Here is an 11,284-nt window from a genome sequence, read left to right on the forward strand (position 1 = left end):
AAGGGATGTGGCTGCCTAACCACCTCAGCAAAGACTTGTGTTCCCGAATACACCCAGGGCAATACCTTGTCATCTGCTAAAAGGTTTCAGAGCAAGACAACATCCCAGCTGAGAGAAACATGGGCCACTTCAAAATTGCTGGCAGTGGAAAAGCTCTGACTGACACTGTCTCCCTGGACACAGTGTCTGGGGGAATTTTATTCTTCTCTTTTGTTCAGGACAAGCCATAAAGACGTGGCCCCTATAAGACAAAGCCATCTTTTGTCTCTGTGATGGGATGCTGGTCTCCGCATGGGCCTGCATTCACCAGGAAGGGGTTCTGCAATGTCCTGTGTGGCAGAGATCAGGGTTCAGCCCCAGGGCCCCAGATCTAAGCTGACCAGCTGTACTGCATGATCCTGAAAAAAGTCATTCTCCTCTCTGTGCGTCAGTTTCCTTTTTCGTCTCCAGAAGGCATCTATGTTCTCTTCATCTTTCAAATCGAAGCAATAAAACTCATTTCTTCCCCTTGCTCACTCAAGCCCTGGCCGCATTGGTCTTTGTGCTGCTTCTAGGACGTTCCAGCCACACACCCACTTCAGGACTTTTACACTAGTTTTCCTTCTCCCAGAAATTGCTTCTCCCAGATCACAACATGGCTCTCTCCTCCCCGCCTCTCAGTCTTCGCTGTTCATCCTCTTTCTAATTATAACCCCGCCTCCACTCCCTGGCACTCCTGCCTCCTTTGTCTTGCTTTATTTTTCTCCGCAGTACTTACCACCTTCTAACGTACTAGGTAATACGCTCACGTATCTAGTTATCTGTCTCGCGCCTCCTGCCCCATTACGATGGAAGCTCTAGGAGGCACGAAATTCGTCTGTCTTTTTCACTGTTCAGAACAGTGCCTCACACACAGTGGGAGCTCAAAAATATCTGTTGACTGAGTAAATGACTTTAACACGTGTTTACTGAGCACCTACTATGCATCAGGCTCTGGGATATAGAAATGAGTAAGATGCTAAGTGCCTAGTAGGAAAGACAAGGGAAGAAATAAGTCCATCAATCAATAAAACAAGGGCAGAAATGCAAGGACAATGGGTTCAGGACCATCACAGAGGAAGATCTAGCTCCTTCTCTCTGGAGGAGGGAGAAGTCAGAGGCTTCCCGAGGGACTGACTCCTGCTCTGAGAGTAGAAGGATAAATAGCATTTTCTAGCATCACGGGAGCTGGGAAGCCTGGTCCAAGGTGGAAGGTTTGTTTCAGAAAATACCAAAGGCTGGGGCCGGCCAAGTGACCCAGTGGTTAAGTCTGTGTGCTCCACTTCGGCGGCCCAGGATTTTGCTGGTTCAGATCCTGGGTGCAGACCTAGCACTGCTCATTAAGCCATGTGGCAGCGTCCCACAGAGCAGAACTAGAAGGACCTACAACTAGAATACACAACTATGTACAGGGGCTTCGAGGAGGAAAAAAAAAAGAGGAAGATTAGCAACAGATGTTAGCTCGGTGAGTCTTTCTCATTAAAAAAAAGAAAAAAACTCTATCAAAAAAAATAGAAAAGACCAAAGGCAAGACTCTGCCATTTGCTAAAAACTTTCTATTAGGAGCAGAGATATATATCACCTGAGGGCTTAATAAGTCTGTATTGAATGGGACTATAAATAAAGGATTTAAACAGAAAGATAATCTAAGGCATCTTCTATCTCTACTACTCTATATGTCCACCTTTCTATGGTATGTTACTAAAACCCCCCTCCAGACTAAAGAATTTCCCAACACCCTAAAAGGAAATTTTACCATTATAACCTTCTTTGAAGAAGGAATTCTCCCCAGGGGCCTCAGTTAAAATGCACATTATCAGAAGTCTTGAGCTACCAGAACAGATTTTTTTATTAAATACTTTTATTGACACCTGGAAATAAGTAGGATGCTGAGAGAACGGGAGCCAGGATAAGTGAACTTCCATGGGGACAGCAATGGTATAGACAAGAGTGCAAAACTCAGGTGGCCCATCATCTGTTTCACATGGCCTGGGAGCTAAGAATACTTTTACATTTTTAAATGGTTGAGAGGGGAGGCAAAGGGGAGAATCAAAAGAAGAATACTGATCCACAACACATGAAAATTAAGCAAAATTTAAATTTCCATTTCAATAAGGTTCTACTGGAACAGGGCACACTCATTGGTTTACGCTACTTTCATATACAACAGCGGAGTCAAGTAGTTGCATCAGAGATTGCACAGACTGTAAGGCCATTTATTACCTGACAACTTGGAAATGCACGACCTTTAGGTTCGCTTTGGTAGATAATAGTAACTCAGAAGCTACCAAAGGTTAAAGGTCGATGCAGATTAAGCTATTGTACTATAGGCTCACCACCAGATTATCCAAGAGCAGGACTCAGACCAGAGAGTGCCTGTGATGGTTAATTTTATGTGTCAACTTGGCTAGGCCGAGGTACCCAGGTATTTGGCCAAACACCATCTAGATGTTGGCTATAAAGATATTTTTTAGATGAGATTAACATTTAAATCAGTAGACTTTGAGTAAAGCACATTACCCTCCACAATGTGGGTGGACCTCATCCAATCAGTTGACACCCTTAAGAGAAACAGACTGAAGACCCCCACAAGAAGAGGGAATTCTGCCAGCAGATGGCCTTCAGACCCCAGCTGCAGCAGCAACTCTTCCCTGAGTCTGCCAGCCTACCCTGCAGATTTTGGACTTGCAGCCTCTCTGTCTCTGTCTCTGTCTCTGTCTCTCTCTATATATACATAGATAGGTAGATAGATAGATAGATAGATGAGATATCTTGTCAATACATAGATATATATGTGTCTACACATATCTATCACATACGTGTATATGTAGACACATATATATCTATGTATATCTTGCTTGCCAGATTCTTAGACTTTGTCTTTGCAAGTATAGGAATTATCTCTAAAATATTTAAACCAATCCACATATTCTGAGTAGCACCTGTTTGGCCAATAAGAGCCCATTTCTAGTATCCGTTATGCTAATTAATATCCCACATATGCCGCCAAGGAAAACCCATTTCTAAACTCATTGCCTAATTAGCAAATTCCCTGGTATTGATCAAAGGAAAAAGATAACAAACGAGACCATCCCAGCCATTGCAGACTGTGAGCTTTCTGATTAGATGGCTTGCTGGCCACCCTTTGGAAATGAATCCCTGATTTATGGAACTGACTACACCTCGGGTGTGGTTTAAACTAATTGGCACATGTGCAAAATCACATTGAGATACTGAAGGATTTAAAAGTAAATTACAGACACTCTAATGATGGGGTATAAGGAATGTCACATTTCTAGATCAGATTTTAATCTGTTTTAAGCTACTATCCCGCTAGGATGGCAGAGAATTCAATCCTAGTCCCCAGTGGGAACCCCCTCCCACATCCCTCCTCTGAGGTCAGGTGAGGGTCCCGGGAATTTTACGCAGTCCCTTGCATCCTAGGAGGATCCTCTGGTGGCCATGTGGCTCCTCGGATGTGCTCACCATCCAAGACCACCTCGAGGCTGGCCTCAGGGACCTTCGCCAAGGCCAGGAGTCCAGGGCCTTGGCCCAGTCTCCAGGTACACCCCACAGTCACACCCCTTGGCAGGGCTGGGGCACAGAGCCCACCTGCCACGAAACCTCCAAGCTGCCCCCAGCCCCTCTTCCTTTTCCATTTGCCAGGAAACTCTATACCTTGAACCTCCCTCTATCTTTAGGTGAGAAGAACCCAAAGGACCCCCAGAATGCAGCAGATATGGAGCAAGCGGAAAGCAGGTCAAATCCTTGAGCCTTGGAGCATGAAAGAGAGAAGGAAAAGAGGGCAGTTCTGGGCCTGAGCAAAGGAAGGGCCGCGTGGGATTTCCCAGAAAGTTTGAATCCAAGAATCCTTCTCAGAAGACGTGAATCTGAGCAGAGCTGAAATGGGCTCGTGCAAAGACTGTGGAGGCGGGGGGGGCGGTAATTCTAGGCTGATGAAAGCAGGCACCAGAAGCAAATTTTTGGAGGCTGAGCCCTGGCTGGAGTCTCCCCAGCCCTGCTTTGAATGGGGTGTCCAGCCTGAGGAGACAAAAGTAACTGTGGGATCATCATTATGATGCTTCGGTCTCCAGATGCCAGGAACTATCCAGCCTGCGGGAGGGACAGGCCACCATTTCTCTTCCAAGGACCGTCACAGCCTGTCTGCTCCCCTGCCACAGACTCTGTGACTTGGCCCTTGGGAATCCGCCTGGCAGTCTCTAAACTGCCCAGCAGGTGAGTTGGACCATTGAGTATGAAGAAATCTCATGTTAATGACCTTGAGTGAAAGTGTCCAGGTCTTCACCAGCCTCCCTTAGCCTCTGAAGTCATCTCCTTCCTCCCCATTTGTGCCCCACAGCGCACCAACTCTGGGTGGGATGGTCCTGAGCCTCATTGTAAGAGTTTCTCTAATTAGCTGTGAAAGGCCCATGGGCATCTGAAGCCCCAGTTTGGACTTGTCCCTGCCCATCTACAATACTAGGATGCTGCTTTCTCCACAGCCACAGAGAGAGGCAACACTGGGTCCACAGTGACTCAAAATAAGGAAAACAGAAGTCAAACGCTATCGCAGAGAACATCCCACTGCCCCCCACATCCCAGCCCCACCCCACCCGGGGCTCCCTGGAGGTGCCAGTCAGCATTCCCCCTCTCTGCACTTCCACTGCCCCCACTCAACAAATCCCACTATGTCCTGCTCCACACGAGACAGGCATGGCTGCCAGTTTGCTGCAAACCTTCCACAATGGTTAATTTCATGTGCCAAGTTGGCTGGACCTTGGAACCCAGATATTTGGCCAAGCGCCAATCTAAATGTTGTTGTGAAGGTGCTTTTTAGATGAGATTAATATTTAAATCGGTAGACTTTGAGTAAAGCACATTACCCTCTATAATGTGGGTGGGCCTCATCCAATCAGTTGAAGGCCTTAGAGAAAACAGACTGAGGACCCCAGAGGAAGAAGAAATTCTGCCAGCAGATGGCCTCCGAACTTGAGCTGTAAATCAACTCTTCCCTGAGTATCCAGCCTGTCAGCCTACCCTGCTGATTTTGGACTTGCAGCCTCTACAATTGCATGAGCCAATTTCTTAAAATAAATTGCTCACTCTCTCTATATATAAATATATATATAGGTTATATATACACACATATATATATAACCAATAAGATGTGTGCATATGTATGTATACACACATATGCTCACACTTACACACACATTCTATTGGTTCTGTTTCTCTAGAGAACACTGACTCGTCCAGCTTCCAAGAGGAAACTTTTGAGCATGGGTTAAAACACTTCTCTCTCCTCTCACAAGATCAATTGTTCTGTTTTTATGTAATCCAGAGGTAGAAGAGGAAGAAGGATGGAGAATTAGAAAAGGAGGGAAAGGAAAGGATTTTTCAACAGGGAAAGGAAGAAAAGGAAAAGGAAGCCAGCAGCTGGCAGCCAAGACAGGCATGTCAGCCTGGGTCCTCCCATGACACCAACACAGAGTCAACAGTGTGAGAGATTTTTTGGAGGGAAACGTTGCATAAGTTAAAGGGTAGAGGGAGCAGGAGTAGGCAGAGAAAAGCTTCAGAGTATGACATCTGTGAAAGGAGAGGGGAGAAGAAAGCAAAGTAGGGAGAAAGAGCTGCAAACTGCAGCTCTGAGAACCTGGGGTCCCTCTCCTCAGATGGATGGATGAGGAGGGTAAGCAGGGAGTGGACGCTGAGTCCACGCTTTGTTGCTCCTTTTCATGGGCTCAGAAGTTTGCCCAACTAAACACTAAGCGATTAATTTACTTTTAGCAAAGGCACACATAATAAAATCATTGCCATGTAATGCTAACTGTATTTGATATGACAATCACAGCGGACAGATGCTGTGGTCACCCCAGCACCTACTTTGAGGGCCACCTCTGTGTCATTCTCGGCTGTGTCGTTCTGGTGGCACTATCCTGGGGCTTCTGGAGGGCAGGTCCCTTCGGCCTGGCCCAGCAGGACATTTCAGCCCCAGGCTAAGTGATGAATTGAGAGATAAGCTTGTGATCTTAGCCAGATAAATCAAAGCCCTGTGAGGAAAAAGTCAGGAAACAGATGCTCTCGTGTCTCTGGGAGAACTAACCGTAAAGACAGGGCAAGCCTGGAGACATCGTGGCCTCCATGGGCAGAGGGTCCACCAGAGAACGAGGCAACAGAGGAGAGTAGAGCTAAGAAAGGCAGAGACCTCAGGCCAAACTAACATCTTTTCAGAAAAAGGGAGGTAAATCTGAGTTTATCACTAACAAATTTTCACTGCAAAAATTACTAACACACGTGTTCCCTCTAGAAGGAAAGTGAAAAATCAGAAAGAATGTTCTAGAAAGACTAATGAGCAAGGAAATTGGTCTTTTTAAAAAATGGGCAAAATGGGGCCAGCCCAGGGGCGTAGTGGTTAAGTTTGTACACTCTGCTTCAGTAGCCCAGGGTTCGCAGGTTCGGATCCGGGGCATGGACCTACACACTGCTCATCATTGTGGTGATTAGCCATCTTGTGGTGGTGTCTCACATACAAAATAGAGGAAGATTGCCACAGATGTTAGCTCAGCAACAATCTTCCTCAAGCAAAAGGGGGAAGATTGGCAACAGATATTAGCTTAGGGCCAGTCTTCCTCACCAGAAGAAAAAAAAAAAAGTCGTATCTAAACCAGCATTTACAAGTCAATAATAAATCAATTATTCAATTAAACCCTGGTTACTAATTTGGGATAAAAACAAGGTTGAATGCAAATAATGGACAGTAACATGTGAGATAAATGAGGGAGCTTTGGGTCACAATACTCCAAAGACCTTGCCTTTTTCAGGAGGAGTTCAGAGATTAATTTAACTTTAGACTTGTTTAGTGAAGATCTATGTTAAAATTAAGGGTAAGCACTAAAAGATTAGAGATATGAGATATAACTTCTGGTTACAGAGAGAAAGGGGGGACTAAAAAAAACTCAACTAAATTAAAACACAGGAAACGGACGTAGGGAAGAAGCATAAAAAACGTTAATAAATATCAAATAAAGTGATAGGACTGAACCCAAATATATATCAGTAACCAAAATAAATTTAGATGAAACCCTCTAGTAAGAGGAAATATGGTTATCAGGTCTGGGACAGGAAATATGTGAGATAAGCCTGGAACATATTGTTACACCAGAGAGCAAAGAAGTTATCCAAGATGACAGGGGTCTCATTAAAAGGATTCAGGAGCCCACTTGAAGAGGTTCCCATGGTCCAAAGATGGGACAATTTGAGCATGAGTAAGAATAATGGCTGAAATGGAGGAAAACACAGAAAATATGTTTGCAATATCAAAATACGTAAGATATAAAGCAAAGAACTGAAGTGCTGTGAAACATGTCAAATACATCATAATGGTAAATTTTAAATGGTCGTACTTAAGGAAATAAATTCATTTTTAAAACCTACCAAACAAAAGGAAAAAAATCAAGCATTGATCCTACCTTTCCTGTATAAACAATACATCAGGGAAACCAAATAATTGAATGGCATAAGTTTCTGCTTATAGAAGGACCCCAGCTATTAAATGAAAAAGAGTCACAGAACTAAAATTACTTTCAAAAGGAATACAGTATCACCATTCTGCAACCCTACTAAAATAATGGAACTAGTACAAAGGGTGGTCAACTTTTTCGAGGAGACCGATAAATAAGTATTTTAGATTTCATAGGCCGTGCGGTCTTTGTCACGACTACTCAGATCTGCTGTTGTAGGTCCAAAGCAGATGTGGACAATATACAAATGAATAGGCATGGCTGCATCCCAGTAAAATTTATTTTCAAAGACTGGGGCCATTGGGATTTGGCTCCCGGTGGCCGCTGACCACTTGACCGCTTGCAGCCTGCTGACCTCAGTAGTGATCATCAGTGTTTGCTAACATCACATAAGACAGTCAACCATGTTGACCATGTTGTCAAGCACAGTGCAGCTAACTGAAAAAAAAATAGCAAAAGAAAATTATAAAATTTATAATTTTTATAAATTTATAAAAGAAATTATAAAATATACTTCTAAAAAATCTTGAAGATCAAAGACAGAATCAAAATGGAAAGTGGAAAATATTTATAACTAAATGATGAGAAAAACAGTATCCGTCAAATTTGTGGAATTTAATGTGGCACTTTGAGGGACATTATAGCCTTAAAAAATGTAATAGAAAAGAAGAAAGATTGGAAATTAATGAGCTAAGCTTGCAAACATTTAGGGAAAGGACAACAGAATAAATCCAAAGAAAACATATAATAAAGAGGAAAAGTTAATAAATTGGAAACAAAAATATACAACAGAAAAAAAGGAAAGCCCAAATCTGACTATTTGAAAAGAACAATGAAGCAGACACAGCAGGAAAACAAGTTAACACCCACACAGGCTGGATGGAAAGTGACCAAGAAACTTCATATTAAAAATGCTACAAATGACAGATTCGAAAGATTAAAAAGGAAGGTAATGTTTTGTTAACTAATGATTGCAAGCCATTAGGATTTATTCCAGAGGTTCTCAGCCTTCTACCTAGGTACTGATAACTCTTTGTGTTTTGTTGAGAATCCACTGTGTTATACCTGATTCTCTCCCTTCCATTCTCCTGCTCCCCTGAGCCTCCCCCATCATGCTCAGCTGATAGATAACCTGCCCCCAAACGTCAGTGAGGACGTCGAAACCATTAGGTGCAGCCCCTCATTCACTTCCTGAATTCACTGACCCACCTGCCTAGACTCCTCTTGTTACAAGCTCAAACCCCAGCAACCACGTTTAAAGATGCCTTTTCCTGGCCTCCTTCTTCATAACTAGCATTTTAAGTTATTTCTTCTCAGTGTTTCTCCCAGCAGGTCTTTCCACTCTGTCAACAACATCATTAACACACATCCAAACTCACGCAGCAAACTCTTCCCCGGGCTCCCTGATTCCTGTCTTTTTTCCCCAGCTCACCATGACAACCACAGACAATTTAATTTCCCTTAAAAAATCAAAAAAAAAAAAAAAAAAAAAAAAACTAACCATGCTCTCAAGCTTCAAAGCCATCCAGGACGCCCTCCCACCAGTCAGACGAAGACCAAGCGTTGGTGGTGGCCATTCAAGCCTTTAGCTTCCCACTCAGATTCTGCCCCGGCTCCCGCTCCTTCCCTTCCAGGTCTTCCTGTGGACTCACTCATGGCACCATCTCCTCCTTTGCTCCCTAAGGACTTCCCTTTCAGGAATCCTCCTCCATTTCCAACTTCACCCCAAACTCGTGTGAACTTCCCTCCACGTAACAGATTTAGGGGCTTCACTCATAAAATACTTTAATATGAGTGATCTCTCACACAGCAAGTAATTATTCTTTCATCAAATATTTATGGGCCTTTTTCGCCTAAAGATCTACATCAGAATATTTACATCAGCCCTATTTATAATAACCAAAAACTAGAAACAACCTTATGTCTTCCTACAGTAGAATGGACAAATAAATTGTGCTATCTTCATGGAATGGAATACTATACAGCGGTGAGAATAAATGAACATCCATAATATAGGGTGCAGATGTGATTCATCCCTATAACGTTCAGAAGAAGGCAAAAGCAGGCTCTAGTGCTAGAATCAGGATATGGCTACCAACGGTGGGGATGAGGGGAGGGTTTGGCAACTGGAACAGAGCACTATAGAGGCTTCTAGGATAGCACTAGTTCGGCTTCTTGATTCTGGTCATAGGGTGCAGGGATTTGGGAAAATTCATCAAGCTATACACCTATGATTCATGCACTTTTCTGTGTATGTTAAACTTCAACAAAAAGTCTACTGTAAGAATGCAGCGAGCACCTCCTATGTGCCAGGTGCAGGGTTAGAGTCACTCGGAACACAGAGATGGTAGGGGCCTCCAGGACTGGAAGCCTAGCACAGAAGACAGCTGAGCAAACACAACAGCATGGCAGCACCGGGCGGGAGCAGTGACGGAGGCGAGCACAGAATGCAACCTGGTGCATTCTCTGAGCCTTGGTCTCCTCACCTGTGAAATGCGGATGATGTTTCCTATTTCACTGAGTTACATAGGACCAAAAAAAAATAATACAGATGGATGTGCCCCTAGAAAGCCCGGGCATAGTAGATACTCAACAAATGGCACCCAACTCTGAATCTGATTCTCAGCATGAATATTCCAGGAAAGCTCCCCAAATGGCAGCTTCTCACACTCTGTCTCCATCCCCATTCATGTTACACGCATGCACTCAGACACACATAAACACCACATACACACACACTACTGCTCATGGCTTCTTGGAGGAAGACAGCAGAAGGAGACATATATTAAACTTCAAAGGTGTTCATGGTCGTTTTCTCTCATTTCCATAAATGTCTGGGTTCCCATACCATCTGCAAAGTCCTGAACTGCTCCCAATCAGAGGGAACATCAACTTCCTCCACTGCCCAGTGCCCAGCAGCAGCCCAAAGTGTCACAAAAATTCCCATCAGAGGTAGCGGACATGTGCCCTGAGGTACCTGGCTGAGAAACAAATGGCTTCATCTCCAGGCACTTTCTTTCTCTCACCAGGATTGAGGAGATTTCCAACAGTTCTCTGAAATCTACTCACCTTTAGAAATGAATGGGGAACATGGACAGACTGTGCTGGGATTGGGGGCTGTGGTTCTAGCTGGTTTCATTTGGCAGTGGTCCCCCGAGGTCTGACGGCTAAAACAGATAGTGACCTCAGTCGGCAGATTGTAGAGTTGCTGCATGATGGTGAGCAGGTCCCAAAAGCTGTGGTCAGGACCCAGGGCACTCCTCCCTGATGCCACCTGTCATACTCACCTGGAGAAGTGAACATGAGAAGTAAGCCATCGACAGAAAGGAAATTTGCTACAGCAGGTCAGAGCCCAGGTATCTGTGCACGCAGCCAGGACAGCACCTTCCTCGCTTCAGTTCCCTCCTCCAAATTTCTCTCAAACTCCACCCCATCTTCTCATCTCTCTTGCCAAAATCTAAGCCCCCATCATCTCTCAGCCAGACTTCTAAACTCTCCTCCTCACTTATCTCCCTGATTCTGTTCTTGCCCTGCTGTCTGTACCAATTTTCCCTTCATCCCCTCAAACCCACCAAGCTCCTTTCAAATTTGGCAGCCTGCCCTGCCTGGAACATTCCACGTCCCCTCTTCTCCTGGCTAAGTCCCACTCACGCTTCAGACCTCCGCTCCTACGTCACCTTCCCAGAGTTCTTGCTAATCCCCATCCCAATCTAAACCAGATCCCCACTCCATCATTTTCTCCCCTA

At 44.4% G+C, this 11,284-nt stretch overlaps 1 long non-coding RNA gene across 1 annotated transcript in view; it reads right to left on the reverse strand.

The window, feature by feature from the left end:
* Positions 1–10,919, reverse strand: part of LOC124228190 (uncharacterized) — an 84,686-nt gene extending 73,767 nt beyond the window's left edge. Inside the window, exon 1 of the long non-coding RNA XR_006885657.1 lies at positions 10,608–10,919. This is a non-coding gene — a long non-coding RNA (uncharacterized LOC124228190). The remainder of the gene's footprint in view (positions 1–10,607) is intronic.
* Between the last annotated feature and the right edge of the window lie 365 nt (positions 10,920–11,284).

This window comes from Equus quagga, chromosome 16 (genome assembly GCF_021613505.1).
Source record: "Equus quagga isolate Etosha38 chromosome 16, UCLA_HA_Equagga_1.0, whole genome shotgun sequence".
Classification (NCBI taxonomy): Eukaryota; Metazoa; Chordata; class Mammalia; order Perissodactyla; family Equidae; genus Equus; species Equus quagga.